At 28.5% G+C, this 19,865-nt stretch overlaps 1 protein-coding gene and 1 long non-coding RNA gene across 2 annotated transcripts in view; both read left to right on the top strand.

Annotated features, from left to right (window-relative positions):
* The window catches only part of LOC126264441 (uncharacterized), a 44,847-nt gene extending 26,527 nt beyond the window's left edge, over window positions 1-18,320 (top strand). Inside the window, exons 2-3 of the long non-coding RNA XR_007547154.1 lie at window positions 1,968-2,216; window positions 18,082-18,320. This is a non-coding gene — a long non-coding RNA (uncharacterized LOC126264441). The remainder of the gene's footprint in view (window positions 1-1,967; window positions 2,217-18,081) is intronic.
* Window positions 1-19,865, top strand: part of LOC109602171 (potassium channel subfamily T member 2) — a 258,306-nt gene that overhangs the window by 162,436 nt on the left and 76,005 nt on the right. The gene's annotated exons all lie outside the window — the stretch shown is intronic.

Raw genomic sequence — 19,865 nt, 5'->3', positions numbered from 1 at the left:
TGAAAACGAAAAAAACGTATATTCTTTGTATATTTATTTAAAAATAGGTTTTTATAATTTTTATAAAAAATCTTGTTAAAGTTTTTTAAATTAAAAAATAACAAAATTTAATGAAAATTGAACTTGATGTGGGGTATTTTCACCTTTATTATGAATGACAGCCTCTCATCTTTTGTGCATACTCAAAATCTGGGTTCGAAATTCATTTTGGTCTAAATTCTCCTAAATTTTGAGTAGAAGACGCTCCGGACCCTCTACGTTATTCGGACGGTTAGGATGGTCCCTTAAACGTCTTCCAAGAATGCATATGGCACATGTTCTTCGAGAATGTCCAAAATGTAATGCTCGGCATTAAGGTTCCCACCAAGTCTGTACGTACTGTCCCCACACCATAATTGGGACCCCTCCAAGTCGTTGAATAGTTTCAATATTTATTCGAACCCTTTCTACGTTTTTTAACTGAGTCTGAAAAATTCTTTTAGTCACAAACCGTCATTTCAAAGTTAAAAATCCAGGAGTTGTAGCACGATTTCTACCTTGACCTGGTCTCCTTGTATGGTTACCAGACTCCATGGAAGTAAGGGATACACCAAATCTTCCGGCTACTCTTGGGCCTACTCATCGCGAGTTATATTTCTAGATTGCTGTTGCATATTGACAATTAGCGAAAATTAAAAAGCAAATGGGGATGACGAAAACAGCAACAATTCGCTATTACCAGAGATGTGGTTTTATGTGCTGGTTATAACGACTGGACAAATTTACATAATACGATCTATTGTACAACCAATGCGAGAAGAGATGGGTCTTTATTTCGTATTTATGGACGGAAATACTCATCCACATCGAACCCCAGACGTCCGGGACGTTCTTAGAGAAGGGGAAATTGAGAGAACGGAGTGGCCTCCACTTATCCCGGATATGAATCCAATTGATCATGTACGAGATTACTTATACAAATTATTTTGCCGCCATTTAACACTTCCCATGAATATTTTAGGCCTACAATAGGTTACAGTTGAAAGGTGTACCATAGGTTACAGTATGAGGTACTAAATTAAATTAACTTATACTATCATTTTTGATAATGAAAATAGTGTATGATGAAGGTGTTCTACTACTATTTGTTTTTAACTTAATTAGTCTCTATTTGATAAATGTTAAAACAAAAGTTGAAAGTGATCTAATAATAGACATAATATTTTTGTTAATTTTAATCTAAATTACAGCGTAGTACAAAATTTTCGAAACCGAATATATTACAATATTTCTGCTTTATAATATATTCAATTGAAAAAATAGCCAGTTTAATACTTGACAAGTATAAATATTTGATATCAATATTTTCAATAAAGTTTATTGTTTCAGTATGTATGTATAATTATGTCAACAATTAGTTGATCATTCAGTGAAAATCCTGAATACTCAATAAATATTCATGTGAAAATTTTATAAATATTTGTTTTTCAATCGAACATAAATTTGTATAAAATTTATTAACCAGAAACACATCATAATAAAATTAATCAAATGTTCCTGAAAATTAATTTGAAACACACACGTGACGACTGCAATTAAACACTAGAAAACTAGAATTTAATAAAACATAAAATGGTATCCGTAATGTTGCAGAGAAAACACGTGCGAAAATCGATTACATTTCTGTCAAACATATATTTCCTCATTGTAAAATCGACCTGATTTAGTGAAACGTGCAAATTAATGCGAACTAATTTCGAAGCCGCTTCAAAACTGCTAACTAGATTCGAAATAAAATATTCGTACGTGTTCCAGTGGTCTCAGAAAACTCCCCGGAAAATAAGCTTATTCAAATGCACAGGCACATGTTTTTTTTTTTAACTAACGTTCTTGTGAAATAAATTAGGGGTAAGTACGTATAATTTAATTTTGCAGCATGTCTTATCGTTTGAAATCGGCGATAGCTTGTACTCATTCTCGTTTTCCAGACTTCAGTATGAACAAACACTAACCGGAGAACTCCGGGAAGACAATAAACAAACCAGCTTAACGACGTGGACCAATTAACAGGAGCAGGAGGAAAAGTGCATAATTAAACCGCCTCACTCCACTCATATGCCATTCGAGAATTTTGATTTGCCAAAAGGTATTCCAGTCTGAGACGTACAAAAAAAAAATGTGTCGGTGTTTCGGTGTTGCCTAAAAATTAACCTCGACCTCTCTCTAGTGTGAGATGTGTAAGTAGAAATGGTTTCACATCATCACAATTTTCCGCATAGCTTTAAATTATAGTTCTCATTAATTTGATTTTAATAATCAAATTGATGGAGCTGGACGGAATGATTTTGCATGTAGTTCATCGTATGCTTTGTTTGATTCGTCTGCTACATATTTCATTAATTTAAGTTATATATGCAGTAATACATTAAAATAGTTCTAATTCCAGTTAATAACTACCCTATTTAAATATAATATTATACACAGTAGAAATGTTTGTTAGTTTGACTGATAATCATCATGTGGCACGAACAATTGTTTAATAAAATTATCAATATATGGTTTTCATTTTTATACTTCAAGTCGAAAATGTTTAATTTTGATATATTCATTATGATGACTGACCTTAGGAAGAAACATTTTTTGAGTAAAATATGTAAATATTAGACCTCAATTTTTTCCGACGTCTGAAAAATCTGACAAACAAGATGAAATATTAACCATTTTGTGAAAAGTTTTTACATCCAAAATTTTTGGCATCTTCAAATGAGATGCTTATTTCATCTCATTTCTAATTTTTATTAAAAATGTTTTTATGACCTTATTTGTATTAGGCTGTCCAATATTGCATGGTTGTCAATGAAAGTGTAGCTATGCACAAACTTAATACCCAGTATTATTGTTAAAGATTATAACATATGTACCACAAAAAATGACTTAATAGGAGTACCATGGTTAAGTACTTATCATACAGCACTGCTTCACACAATAGTTTTTTTGTAAAACTTATTTTTCAATCCCAACGTTTCTTTGCCTGAATTTATTTAGTTACTAAATTCAGACAAAAGAAAAGAGTTGATTTGGCTGGTAATCACGGTTACTAGACCAACAAACTATGTGTCTGCCGGCGTTTCAAGAGGTACCCGAAAAGTATATCTTAACGTTAAAATCTCGGAAGTAGGAGTTGAGTTTCAGAGAATGAATGATGATACTTGTTTAACTCCATACTTTGGAAGCTGCAGATTTGAGCGCATTTTGAAATCAGGTAATTTTTTACTAATGCAATGGTTTCATTAAAATCCTACAGGTAAGTCGGAAATAAGTTTGACGTTATTACTATTTTGAAAATGGAGGTATCATAGAGGAGAATGCTGCCTGAAAGGAATCTCTATATACAAATATTCGAAATTTTCAGGATCATCTTTATTTCTGATGTACCACGTCTGCCCCATAGTGGTAGACTTACTGTCTCTATATATACATGCTCATTACTGCTGAAATTGAAGGATTTAGTGAAAAATGTATTAACATAAATATGTCCAATGATCGAAAACTCATATAATTATCTCATATAAACTCAGTACTACAAAATATAAAACAAGAATCGATGCCGTTTTTACGCGATAGTTAGATAAATTTGAATCAAACATTTTCATTTCTTACTTATTTGCCGTAAGTCTATTGTATATTTTTTAGTACAAAGTTAAATAATTGAAAGTACAAAAAACCTAAATATTAATTAATTAAATTAATGATGATATTGGTACAAACAATTAAAATAATGTTATAATAATAATAAAAATCAGGTATATTGAAATTTAAGTAAATACAAATACTATCCTTAAATAATATGATTGTATATTAATTGTTATTTCAATTGAGTTGTATTTATATTTTGTAATGATCTTGTACAGCCCGTAATATATTTGAATAATAAAAAATCATAAGTTTTCACTTCTATCGACAGTCTCTATAACTATAACTACAATTTTTTTTTCATTTTCTCTAAAATATATGACTGCTTCAACCCTTCAAAATTTGTATTCATTTCATCAATGACCTCCTCAGAGTTCCGCAGAACTATTTTTTTTTATATTTGAAAATATGTTGAATGTGAAAGGAAGTTTATAATTTTCTAATATGGTGACATTTTAAATACTAGTAGTACCATATCTGACCTAGGCTGGGTACTTATCATACAGTACCATCGTATTATTCCCAGTCACACATTACGTTTTTTTTTCAATCAAATCAACTTTATTTGTATTTGTGATGGCCAAACGAAAAAGTCGACTTCCAATCTCTATTCGAAAAAGCAATTCCCGCGTAATAACTGACACAAAAACGTAACAAAATGCAGGGAAAACCGCGCGCCCCGCCCGTCATACAATAAAAACCATTGAAAATTCTATTATTCTCCGACGAACGCGTTTTCGAGGTAAAAACGTTAAAATGTTTAGCTAAACAAACAAAACCGTTTCCGCTTTCGGCTTTATGAATTCCCGCGGGAAGCGGGAACGTTACTCGGATGGGCTCCATGAAAATATTCCTACGTAATAGACACACACACGAAGGCGTTATTCATCATTTTGATGAATACCGACTTCTTGACGGAAGCGTTCGGTCAGATTAAGGTTATTTATTGAGACGGTTTTGCCATGTTTATCACGACCTTTCAGACAAGTGACATGTTACAAATATTCCTAATAGTTTTTTTTTTTTTTTTTTTTTTTTAACGCATTGATGTCTGCCACAGCCTGGGACCTTTATTGGGCGAGTGGATTAAAATATACATGTAATCTCTTACCGAGACAATTTCTCTTAAAATTTGTATGTTGTTGACATCAAATTGGAGGTGAATTTTTTTTTATTTACACTTTATGTGTCTCTGCGGGTTGCTAAATGTCCCGAAGTTGTGCTTTAAGAATACGAGTATATACATGGCCTAAAAATGAATTTATCATTTTTCTACGTCCAAAATTCTTATAGGAGGACTGATTAAAATTATATATTTATAAATCGTCGTTTTCATTGGAGAAAAGTCAAAAATTATATTTCATTACACTACTTGCATTGAAAATATCATTTTAATATTTTAATACTCAATAATATATCGATTGCAACCATAAATTTCTTATTACAATAAGTATTAAATATTTTCAAAAATTAATTAACTTAACTGAAGTGTACAAAAAATAAATAAAACATTTTGTTAGAAATTTTACATATTTATTTCTTATCAAACATTAAAATTGTGCAAATCTTACAGAACATATAATTTATTCAAATAAATCAATTTTCCCTAGACTACATAAATATTGAAAATCACATCATGATACCGGTCCAATTAGTCATCACGGTTCGAGTTTTGATTCGAATAAATATGCAATGACCAGACCCATTTCTAGATTAGTGTGTCAGTGTTCTGCCATATTTATCATGACTTTTCAGGCAAGTGACAGTGAAATATTTCTAATATTTTTCACCATGTTAATGTGTCTACAGTCTGCAATATTTAGTGATGGCTGCATTAAAATATACATGTAATATTCTTCTAAGATAGTTGTTAACATAAAATTGAAGGTGAAATATTTAGTAAAAATCCTTTATTCATCTTTTATGTTACTCTGGGGATTGTAAAACGTCCTGTAATTGTGTAGTAAGAAAATATCCACGGTTTGTATACCATTTTTATAAATTCAGTTGTTGGAAGACTGATTAAAATATTATATTTACAAATAATTTCCCTGTCATCCATTCAATGAATTTTGAGGAATTTCTGCGTCCAGTGATTATAAAGGGATAAATTGCTAATATTTTTTAGATAAAATCTTGATGCGAGGAAATATATATGGGCAAAAAATTAATTTATCATTTTTATAAACTTAAATTTAATAGAGAATTAATTAAAGTAATATATTTATATTATATAGCAAAAGTCCATTGGCTTTAATATTTTATATTTTATTATATTCCAATATGATTTGTTTGAAAAAAATTTGTTCTGAGAGTATATTAACGGTTTAAATATGAATTTATAATTTTTATAAATTATTGGAGAGCTTATTAAAATAATACATTTATAAATAGTCATCTTCACTGAAGAAAAAACAAATTCCTTTGAAATTAATTTATTCCATTTTATTATTTCTCATTACTCTATTTATAATTTATTGTATAATCTTGTAATATTCATTTTAATGTTTCAGTTTATACTTTGATTGCAATCATGTCTAATTTCCCTGTTAACTGTTCAATGTATTTTAATAATTCTCCCGTTCCACTAATTACATTTGAGTAATAAATTAGAAAAGCTAATATTTTATTGAAAAAATTTTGTTCAGAGTAATAATGCATAAAATGAATTTATTAAATTTATAAATTAAAAATTGTTGGGGGAGTAATGAAAATAATAAATTCATAAATCGTCGTTTCATATCATATGAGAAAAAACTAATTCCTTTGAAGTTAATTTATTCCATTTTATATTTTATTATATTTCATTTCTCTATTCATAATTTATTGTATAATCTCGTAATATTCATTTTAAAATTTCATTATGTACTTTAAACAATATTGATTGCAATCACTCATGATTCTGTTATTAACATAAGTTTTATAATTAAGTAGATGTTTTGTAAATATAAGTGTATTTCAATAGAGTTAATATTTTGAAATTCGAACAGAATATTTGGCAGTAAATTCGATAAATCGAAATTTTAAAGTGAATTTATAATTTCCCTCTTAACCATTCGGTCTTAAAATGAATTTATCATTTTTGTAAATTCAAAATTGTTAGAATCGTCATTCTTATTGGAGAAACAACAAAATTGTATTGGATTAATTTATTTCATTTTATATTTTATTATATTTCATTGTCTTATTTGCAATTTATTGTACAATATCGCAATATTTCATTTTAATATTTTAACATTACTATAAACAATATTGATTGCTATTAATCATAATTCTATTGTTAGCACAAGTTTTATATTTAAGTAGATGTTTTCTAAATACAACCATATATCAATAACCTGAATGTATTAATAATTCCGACAGAATATTTGGCATTACATTCGATAAATCAAATTTTGGGGGAATTCCTAATTTTCCTGTCATCCATTCAATTAACTTTGATTTTCTGTAACCAGAGCATGTATTTAAGGGATAAATTATATTGATCAATATATATTTTCTTAATATTGATGCGAGGAAATATGCACGGTCAAAAAAATAAGTTATCAGTTCTATAAATTAAATAATAAATTTTTTATTTTATTATACTCCATTGCCCTGTTTGTGATTTATTGTACAATTTTGTAGCATTTCATTTTAATATTTCATTATGTACCTTAAATACTATTGATTGCAATCAGTCATAACTTTATTATATTTAAGTAGACATTTTGTAAATAAATAAATTTCAATAATAAGAAATTTCAATATGTTTTGATAATTTCAACAGAATATTTGGCACAAATTTTGAAAAATTCTCTATTCAGTGGATTTTGATGACTATTTGCGTCCAGTAACTGTATTTAAGTAATAAATTAGAATAACTAATAGTTATAAATATTTTATAAAATATAAAAAAATTAACATATTAAAATTTATCGATTTTATAGAATAGTCGTAGTAATCTCTATATTTGCTGACGTAGAAAATATTTGTAGAAAGATAAAATGTAGAAGATAGATCAAATAATATCAAATCAAATAGTGTCTTTTCCAATGATTTACGTGTTACCACCACTTTATTTCAAGATGTGCAGACGAAAATTGTAGTATGTGACAAATGTTCTCAACATAAATATTAAAAATGCCTAATAAATTAGAAAAAAATATTGATTTTGAAGACAGTGATGGTAAGTTCAGTAGCGATCATCTTTCCTCCCACGTATCTTTCAAAGCTTCTTTTTTCTATACCTATTCATTTAATAATTTCGGATATAATTTATATAAATTAATAAATGATTCTTCTATTATTTACCTAATTAATTTTCTCAAAGTCATTTTACAGAAATTAATTAACAATTATCAAAAAAAAAAAAAAGAAATTAATTGTAATTTTATAACATTAACCTGATTGCAATTTTTTCTAAAACCTTACAAACCGTGCACCTTATGCAAATAAATAATAAATCAATTACCCGTAAACTACATAAATAATGAAAATCATATCCAGGATACCGGTCCAATTAGCCATCACGATCCGAGTTTAATTCGAATAAATATGCAATGACTAGACCCATTTCTAGATTAGTGTGTCAGTGTTTTGTCACTCATACCGACCGACGTCAAATTCGCAACAGAAGTAAAAGTGATACGATAGCACGAACTTTGCGTGTGTGCCGTTTTGATATTTGGCCAAAGGTAGATCGGATGTTCGGACGTGTTCTTAGGGAACTTACTTTTCTCGGTATGTTTTTCTATTTCGACTCACCGAATTAAAATTGTATTAAATGAAAAATTGAATAAAAATATTTTAGCATTTATTGCGATGTTTATGAAAATAAAATGTTTCAAATATTCTTTTGATTTCATTTATTTTTATATACGTTAGCTTTAACGGAACAAAAATGTTTGTTTTATAAAACTTTATTAATTTTATTTTCACAACGGAGTAGAACTGTACAAAACATATTAGATCAAAAAATATAAATACAAACTGAAAATACTGAGAAATGTGAATTTCCTCTCCTTAGTTTTAAGGCATGGTTCGTCTTCTCAGTAAAAGGTAAAAGCACTCATCTATTCTATTTATTAATATAATTTAATCAGCACGACTAATATAGAATAATTAACCAAAAATGGTAAATGGCACTTTGGCATGATACGCTTTTACCACGTTCCTAATTTAATAATTTAATTACGACAGTAATTAGTCGAAAATCATTTCTACTACGATAATCTACTGCAAAAGTTATTAAATTTACAATGCATTAATACAAACGAGCAAAATTGGTTTTATCGCAATAAATGAAAACGAAGGGATTAACCTGATCTGATAGAGGATTATAAAAAATCAGCTATTAAGATCGGTCCGCCGTAAAATGCAAGTATAAAATTTATATCGCAATAAAAACGGATACGGGCGCGTGGATTATAAAATTCGGTCGATGATCGTAAAATTGAGTGATTATAAGTCAGTTATTAATTGGGAAAATTGAAGGAAATTTTATTGCGTCATGATACTTTTTACCTAAATCATTTTGTAGTCGTTCATTTTTTTTCTAGTAGTGAGTGGTCGAAGTTTTACAGACCATAAAATATCTGAGGTGTTCTTGAACTTTCTAGAATGTTTTGATGTAAAATTATGTCATTGATTTATATACTTACCTGGCTAATCCATATCAATGAAAACAAAGCCCTCCTGTAAAAACAAATTCCAGTAATCCTTTCAATACGGAATGGCCCGGTCCCTTTACTTGTTAGGATAAAGATTTGTCTTTTGAGTATTAAAATTATTCAAACGTGTAAGAAATCTTAAAAGTCGATGCTTTAGAAACTTTTTAAAATATACTTTATTCATATGCGTCGCACAATATTGCCCTTTATCATATATTTATTTCAGTTTTATGAATTATATTAACTCAGAGTTTAATATAAGTTTTTCGATGATAGTTATGTCTGCATAATATGAGTTAAATTTTGCAAATATCTCTTTACAGAATACGAAAAGTTTTGACGGAAATTACTTTTAAGTTCGCATACCTCAGAAATGTCTTTCACAAGTTTTACAAATATTAAATTCGACGTTTGGATGGAACATGCAAAAACCTGTCATACTTCCGATCGGATAAAAGTACAAGGGAATTCGTCTAATTTTAAACATCGATTTTTCTGTCCAAATTCTTATTTTAAGAAGGAAAATTTTGTTATTCTCCACAATATTTGTTTGTCGCTTGTTCGGATGATTGCTTAAATTGAATTTTCGTAGCCAGTCGATTAATTCGTGCTGTTTATTGAAAATTTAAGTGCAAAAGTGAATTTCAATAGGAGGTAGTTATTCAGTGTATACTGTTGAGTACTTATTATTATAATTTTTTGTAGTCTTCAAGTTTAAATTAAAATTCTAATAAATTTAATTTTCACAAAAATATACATAAATTGAGTCTTTTATGTTTATTTTTTGTACATTTAATATAATATATACAATAAATCTAATAAATATGAAAAGATATAGATAAGCAGAGTTTAGTTCATGAGAATTAATATTAAATTGAGTCTTTCATGTTTATTTATTTGTAGTTTTGAGTTTAAAATATACAGCACGAAAAGAGTTTTATCCATCTGAATCCTGAAAGAGACATCATCTACGAGAGAGACAGTCTCCCACTATGGGACAAAGTTCTACTGTCTCTGTCGTGCATGATGTCTCTGTTTAAATTCAGACGCGTCAAACGCTTTTCCTACTGTACATTTTATTTATAAAATAATGAAACTTAAAAATTTAATATTTATAGAAAGAAAAATACTACTTTTATATAAACATGAAAAGATAAGCGGAGTTTAGTTCATGAGAATTTACATTAATATAGGTCTTTTTTGTCTGTTTTTTATAGTTTTTGGGATTAAAATATATATAAATATAATATTTATAGAGAGAAAATTCTACTTTTATATAAATGTGTAAAAATGAGCAGAGTTTAATAATAATATTTTACATAAACATAAGTCTAATAAAATTTTATTTTAATAGGAAGAAAAATTCTATTTTTAGATAAATATAAGTGCTTTATATAAATATGTAGATTTTGGTTTATGAGAATTTATTTTAAATTAAATCTTTTATATTTATTTTTTGTTGAGTTTAGGTTTAAACTACATATTTATAAATTTAATTATATAAAATAATAAATCTAATAGATTAAATTTTTATAAAAAGAAAAATTTACATTTATATAAAGATAAACAGAATTTAGTTAATGAGAATTTACATTAAATAAAGTATACTTTTTATAATTATAGTAAATAATAAGATTCATAAATTTATTAAAATAATAATGATCCATCCAATCAGCAGCATCTGACATCAAGATTACCCATCATTTAAGACGTCCCAAACAGATTCGTAATTAAATCCGAATCGTGTCAGCAAAGATCAAACACACCGTTTACGGTAAACCAGAACGTCGGATCGTTTTGAATAACCGGATTTACTATTGCCAGTCAATTTACATATGAATATGGCGCCAACAAATCTCGTTATCTCGTACCGCCTGATAAATACGATGCGAACAATGTCCGGCTGATGGTTAATGGATTTAATTACTTAAGTGTTGAATCAACTGGAACGTGCAGATTTTTCACCGATTCATCAAATCTGGTATTGTAATGGGGGACGGATTAAGTTCTAGTTTAGATCGACGGGACGTGAAGGATGCAGTCGACCGTAAACACGGCAAAACTTCCCAATACAGTTTTTTTTTTATGCACCCTCGACTTCTCGAGTGTGCTTGCGCTTGGCATTACGGCATCCGTTTGCTTTGAAAAGTTGCTGCTGCAATCACCGGAACACATCCCATTCACCGATGCCACGGAACTGAACTACTGATTTAAATGAAAAAAAAAAAAAAATGTATTAACATCAGTTTACGAGTAATTATAATTAAGGCAGCTCCCCGATAATGATCGTTAGTTAATCGAGTCCTGCGATACAAACTGGTAAAACACGGAGAGCCGATCGTTCTAATTAAATTTAAATCAGACCAGTAATGAAGTCATTAATTACGGCTATGGAAGAAAATGAAAACGTGCCTGGAATACTTCAATAGTATAATTTATTGATAGTTGCACGTACCCATTGTTTAGTGGCATTTCCTAACAATCAACTGATTGAATTTCAATTAATATTGCAACGCCGTATGATTGAACTTTATATATTAAATCGCGGTTCCAATTACGGGAAAAGGTGTTTATTAGAGCACAAAATTCGTTCTATTAACCGCCAACAATAACCGAATCTGGACACACACAATTTTCCATCATATTTGTTATTTAAGTTTCCACTTCGTCCTGCACAACAAGGATCTACCTTCATAAATAACAAAATACAACATAGGCAAAAAAATGCAAATTTAAATGTTTGAGAAGCGCGTGTGAGGCGTTTGAAATCTATTGTGCCCGATGTATCCCGGGAGATGTGGAGGATACGAAGATTACTGTGTGATTTTCTTTGGGATTATTATGAAAATTGTTATGGGACGGACGAGGAGTCGAGCCAATTTCGATGATGTGAAGTATTGTTCGTGTTACGATGATATTCGAGTGGCCTTTTGACCCTTCGCGAAAGAATGGATGACGCTTTCGAGAGTGGATGTATTATGTGATACCGGTGTAATTTTGAATAAAAGGAGGATGACACTTGAAGATGAGGAAGTAATGTTGTAGTGTCGACGTTTGGGGGGTCATTAGAGGAAATCATTGGTTTGGACACGAGATTTTCAGAAAATGAACTACTTATACTATATCTTTATTTTCGTTATAGTGAACAATAATTGATAATAAATATAAATTGAGTTCAATCATAAATCTAATAAATTTAATTTAGAAGAAAGAAAAATACTTCTTTTATGTAAAAAGTAAAGATAAATATAGTTTAGTTCATGAGAATTTACATTAAATTAATATTTATAATTATTTCTTGTAGTTTTTGGGTTTAAAATATATGCATATATTTTTAATTATTTAAGATAATAAATCTAATACATTTAATTTTCACAAAAAGATAAACAGTTTGTGTTTATTTAAACTTAATTTAGAAGAAAGAAAAATACTTCTTTTATATAAAAAGTAAAAAGTAATATAATTATTTCTTGTAATTTTTGGGTTTAAAATATATGCATATATTTTTAATTATTTAAGATAATAAATCTAAGAATTTTAATTTTCATACAAAAAAAATTATACAGATATGAATTCCTGAGAATTTACACTATATTTAAAATAAACACCTTTTTTATTTTTTTAAAATAGTAAATCTAATAAATTTAATTTAGAAGAAAGAAAAATACTTCTTATATATATATATAAAAAGTAAAGATAAATATAGTTTAGTTCATGATAATTTACATTAAATTAATATTTATAATTATTTCTTGTAGTCTTTGGGTTTAAAATATATGCATATATTTTCAATTATTTAAGATAATAAATCTAATACATTTAATATTCATAGAAAGATAAATAGTTTATATCTGGAGAATTACATTAAATTCATCTTTATTGTTTATTTTTTGTAGTCTGTGTGATTAAAATATATGTACATATTTTTAATTAAATAAAATAATAAATCTAAGAATTTTAATTTTCATAGAAAGAAAAATGTTTATATAAAGAAATAAAGACACACATATAGAGTCTGGTTCATCAGAATTTGCATTACATTGTTTAGTTTAAAATATATGTATATATTTATAATTACAGAAAATAATAAATCAAATAAATTTAATATTCACAGAATGAAAAATTCTACTTTTACGTAAATATATAAAGATATATAGTTTAATTCATGAGAATTTACATTAAATTGAGTCTTTATGTTTACTTTTTGTGGTTTTTGGTTTTAAAATATATGTATATATTTTTAATTATGTAAAATAATAAATATAATAAATTTAATATTTATGGAAAGAAAAATACTTCTTTTATATAAATATGAAAAGCTAAGATAAGTTTAGTTCATGAGAATTTACATTAAATTAAGTCTTTTATTTTCATTTTATTTGTGAAATTAATTTAATTTATATAGTAAATCTTTTATATTTGTTTTTTGTAGTCTTTGAATTTAAAATATATGTATATATTTTTAATTATTTAAAATAATAAGTCTAATAAATTTAATTTTTTACCATTCTGTTTTTATATAATCTTTATACCTATAAAGACATACAAAGTTTAGTTTATCAGAATTTACATTAAATTGAGTATTTTATGTTAATTTTTTTAAAATTTGAGTTGAAAATATATGTACATATTTATAATTATCATTTTTTTGTGGTATTCAATCTTTAAAATAAAACATTTTGCTTAATGTAAAACAAGAAAATTTACTTTCAATGAGGTTTTTATATTTATTGACATTATCTTTAAAGGATATAAATAAATTTATATAATCGTGAACAATTTTTTTATTTCTTATTGTCAAGCCATAAAAATCCACATTTTGTATACACTTATATTTTACTGTAGACCGATATTGCCATTGTAATGTAAATATTTGTTTTTATCGATTATTTGTTTTTGTGCCGCATCCATTGAGAGATTTTACAAATACAAAATGTTACAAAAATGATTTATGTTTATTGAGATCCCATAAATTTGTCTACCATAAATAAAAAAATATCCTAAATAAACGATTGAGTTCAATTCGTCCAAAAACATCGATATTCACATTGGAAACCATAAATAATAAGTTAATAAAAGGAACCATTATCCGCACAATAAACGAATCCTCAACCCATTGTCAGAACAAACCACAGCCCCTCGGAGAGTCATAGACGCATAAACGGAGAACTGCATACGGGCCAAACCTGAAGAGTCCACTTTAGTGACGTGTTCGAGTCCCGGACTGCCGGAGTCGGCTAACAAGCACCCTCACACCATCGAACAGGCTCCGGGGAGATAAAACGAGTCTGCATATGCGATGAAACAGCCGTTCGACACGTGAAACCGCCACGGGGCTCGTTTCTTTCGATCTGTCTCGACCTCTTTGTGCCGCCTAATTGAGACGACCCCGTTCGATTCTTGTGTTTTTCACGGAACCGTCGGGGAAAACAACCCCAACATACGAGGGATTGTTGCACGTAATTAACTCGGTGTTTGTAACTTTATCCGAAAACGGTTCACTGATGCTTGGGGGGCGAAACCAAATAAGATTTCCATCACATAATTACCAGTATCTTGGATTCAACGGGGGTAATTTAAAACAACAACAATAATGTGTAAATCTTACACCTACCAATAAATTTTGTTTTAGCCACGTTGGGATTTGAAAGTTCTTTTGAAACCGTTAAAGTTACTGACTATAAAGTTTCCGGTTGAATCCCTCTATTTAAATCGCTGCTTTGAAATTATACCGACCGGGACATTTTATTTTCAGATGTGGAGAACATTGATCCAACCCCCCAAAATTATACTCATTATAGAGAGACCCTCCCCAAGTAAACATTTTATCGAATCAAAACGTGCGGTTAGTTCTCTTCGATTATTCGGCTTTATTCGTTTTAAATTAAAATTTACCACACGACCGTAATTCATTTTGTGCGGTTTGATTTTCGGGAGGAGGTGGTGTGCTGTTTAATCTGGCCGATTTTATTGTAATCCGCACAAAATTGGGGAACCCGTCGTTGTGTTCTGGCGATTCGGTTTATCATATTATACTGTCAACAGCGGTCTTCAAAGTAGTGCGAACATTAGAGAAAGGAAACGTCGTTGATTACAGTTATGCTATTTTGGTACAAAGCAAATACCACAACGTATTTTCAGTAACACCAGCACACATAAGCGAAATAATTATGCTCATTATTAGGTAGTAAATGCACATAGTATAACATATTTGGTGCAATCCTCAGGGAATAATTGGGTTCCATTTTAACCTGGCACAATGTCAAAGTTAGTTTCAATCAAGATTTAATCTGGGAAACTTGAATTACTGGAAATTGCAAGTTTGATCATTAAAACGTTTAATTAGTTTAATTTTTACTATAAAATTTATAAAAATAAAGATACCAGAGAGCTACATTTGCCAATATCCTTGCCTAGTTTAATTACTAATTTAAACAAAATTGTTTTAAATGTAAAATTTTTTATAAAATAGCTAATAGTTTAGTTATTTTATAAGTTATCCGGCTAACTTATAAGCTAAGCAAATTTATACATATATAACCGAAAGCTATACAAATTTATAAACCCTTTCAATGAAGTGAGAATAATGTTTATACTAAAAACAAATAATTTTTGTAATTATTATCAGAATTTAAGCAATACATTTTAATAGTTTATAAACTATTAAATTACAGCTAGTATATAAACTATAAAAGTTTTTGGTTAATTTGATTACCATAAATATCATATAATTAAAATACAAATATAATTATTTAATTTTTAATAACAAACGGAGAATATAAAATAAATTTCTTCGAGATATATTGACATTTTTATTATAATTTTTGGTATTTTAAAATCACTATTACTAAATGTAGTTTATAAACTATTCAAGTCAGTTTTGCTAATGTGGAAAACGTAATTTTTGATATTTTAAAATAAACAGTACTTTACGTAGTTTATAGACTATTAAACAATATGAATTTTATAAATTTCTAAACTATAAATTTCTGATTAATCTGATAATCAATTAGAGTTTTGCTAATGTAAAAAGTCTAATTTTTGGGTTTTTAAAATGAATAATACAATAGCTTATAAATTATTAAACTACACCTAGTTTATAAACTACTAAACTTTATCTATTTTATAAATTACTTGTTGTTAACTTGTTTACTCAAAATTGATATTATTAAGATGCAAATATAATATTTTTTAATTTTAATTAACAGGATATAAAAATAATTTTCAGTCAGGTACATTGACACATTTTATTATATTTTTTGATTTTTTAAAATAACCAAAACTTAAACTATAGCTACTTTATAAATTACTATATTCAATATTTTCAATGTGAAAAGCGTAATTTTTAGTATTTTAAAATAACCAATATTTAGTTAGTTTATAAACTACTAAACTGTACCTACTTAAAATGAATTTCTTCAGGATACATAGACATTTTTATTATAATTTTCGGTATTTTATTACTTTAGTTAGTTTATAAAGAAAATAAACAAACTATTGCTACTTTATAAACCCTATTTTTCTATAAATTATTAATTTTAAGTTTCACAAGCACAATATTTAGTATTAAAAAATACTGTTTAATTTATAAACTCTTAAACTACAACTAGTTTATAAACTATTAAACTATAACTTTTTTATAAACTACTAACTTATAGTTTCTGGTTAATTTGTTTAATATAACGTATATTTTTAATACAAAATTTTTCAGTTAAATAATTATATTTTTTGACATAAGCATCAACTAACTTTATTACAGTGACCAGGAATTGTAGTTAGTTAATTTTTTTAAATTAAAATTATCTATCTATTTTAGATTTCTCAACATATCTAATGTTTCTACTATTTTATAAACTAGTCTGAACATTAACTGTGTATGTAAAACATATATTTGAAATTTTTCATTTAAATAATTCACAGTTTACTTAATTACATAAACTTTCATGTAATTTTAGTGTATGTATATTTAGGACTAAAAATGGTTTCACTGGAATCTGGAAAGGGACTACAAAATATCTTGACAAATATTTATGTCAGAATTAAATGGATAGTTGTTTATAGATATACAAATTTGTAAACATATTATAATTATAAATGAAAACCATATATTGATTGAGATATTAATGATACACAACATTGTCTGAATTTATTTAATTTAATATTAGCCTTAATCCTCTATATATAATCTACGATTACTTACTTCTATGTATTTCTTTCAATATAATTCCAACTTTGAAAAACATGCACATTATTCATAAAATTAATTAATTTAGAAATAATTCTTTCATTATTTAATTATGTTTTTTATAGTTTTTTTATAAAAATATTAATTTATTTGTTAGTCCCCTTATCTTTTAATGTGTTATAATTTTGTTTGTACCCTCCTAAAGGATCAAAAAGGTTTTGAAGTTTAGGAAATAGTGTCTAACATCGATTGCATGATTAATAAATTTCCTTTGCACCAATTAATAGTAATAATTATCTCAGTTATGTACAATACCACAATAATTTATTGTTCATTTTGCACCCATCTAACTGCATGACGCTTGACATAGTACAATCCATTTGCCACGCATCCCGCATCGTGTAATTAGAAATTGGTTATCGCCCAGTCGGGATAATATTTAATTCCATCACATTAGTCATACTACCGTGTAAATGACTCAACAATATTTTTCAATAAATATTGTCTCGACCCCCGATACGGCAACGAAACCAACCACATAAATTTCTTGAACGTTCGTCGGTTATTCCGTAGAATGTCTATGTACTTCTTCCGGCTGCACAACCTGCGGCGAGCCGAGGAGGACAAGAAGAAGAAGCGTGCCGCCCAGCAGCAGCGCCAGAGGCGGAAGGCGCGCACCTACTCGCAACGGTACACGAACGCGGCGCTGACTCTGGCGCCCAGCCGTCTGTTCGAGCGGCCGCCCCTCACGCCCTCCGACAGCCTGGACGAGGTGGCCTTGCAGATTCCCAGGTGCTCTCCATATGTAAATATAAAACGATAATAAGTTTTGTCTCTTGTTTTTGTGAACGAAGAGGTTTTGTTGATATTAGTCACATGTACTGGTAATTCACCTAAATGACATGGAAAATACGGCACATACAGCCAGTGGTCCAATTTTAACAAAATGTGGTAGGAATCTGGTCTATATGAAAACAGAAACTGATTTGATTTAGACCCCCTTTGCTGCTTTATCTGAGAACCTTTAAAAATTTCCAGATTTATCATCGATTGATCACAAGTGACAGCATAGAAAGGAAGGAGAATTCAAGTAGAGATGGCATGGAATGAAATTGACTACCTCTATTAAATCAAAGGTATTTCCAGGACAAGTCAATGAGTATTTAAGTTACGATGAAGATTCAACTCATTATTAGTATAAAAAACATACTGATCAATATATTCAATATTTTTGTCTTAATTTTTAATCATTTTCTATTTCTCTACCTTGCCTCAAATTACCTTTCAAAAATAAATGAATTATAACCATTGGTTCTGTGTTCTATCTTCTATGTCTGACTGGTGAGTTTACTTTTAGTTTTACAGACACTTGATTATCTTGATATCTTGTTTGGAGGTCATTATCACCCAATAAACCTCTCACTCCACATTATTCAATGTTTGTGAACTATAACATTCTTTCGTAACTTGGTTAATTATACTATATGCATATTAACTTAATATTGGTGCTCGTGTCACATATTCTACAATGTGTCATGTGTGATGAAGATAATTTAAATTCGTCCATCACGTCAGTTAATCAATGCCAATTATGATAGAGGAATGTTCCGGCGGTAAATTACTGCGACAACAAAATCCGGTTGTACCTTATTGCAAATCATGAGAGTAACTTAAATTGGCAGGAAGTTTATGTAACTAGAGTACGCTTGGATATTTAATACGGCTGTTCTTTCGGAGTTTTTGTCTTTGTCTTTTACGTTTAGTTATTTTGTGCTTAAAGCCTTCAACTGGATTGTTTGGAATTAAACGGAAGCGAATTTGATTTATTATTTAATAAGCGTCTTAATAATACGAAGAGTCAGGAGAAAATAAACATTTATAAGAGCCGAGCAAAGTGGCAAAATGAAACTTTTAAATTATCTGTAAGCGTCCAAAAGAGTAACTAAGCTTAATCGAATCAACTGTTACTGGATAAATGTTAACATCAATTATTAAATTTAAATTTTATGTTTGATTAATGCTTAAATCGGCGAACATAGTCGCGCCATCTGTGATGTAATAGCCGAACATCTGAACATAATATACAGAAATCTGCGGGTAATTCGAGCACGTGCCCGCGAATTTTATGCCTGTTCAATATCGTGCACTTAATTAATGCGTCGCATTTTACAGCCGCGTATTAATTTCAATAACGCTGTTTACAATCGTTTTTGTTCGATGGGTTGTAAAATCGCTCTGGGAGGAGAGCGAAACGGATCGGGTTACGACTTCAACAACTTCCTTTCGTGGAGTGCGTGCGTAAACTTTCCCGTTTTGAACCGAACAAAAGTGTAAAAAAACCCATTTCCTAGTGCCCA

This window comes from Aethina tumida, chromosome 2, assembly GCF_024364675.1.
Source record: "Aethina tumida isolate Nest 87 chromosome 2, icAetTumi1.1, whole genome shotgun sequence".
Lineage (NCBI taxonomy): Eukaryota > Metazoa > Arthropoda > Insecta > Coleoptera > Nitidulidae > Aethina > Aethina tumida.
This window is presented reverse-complemented; position numbering and strand designations above follow the sequence as displayed.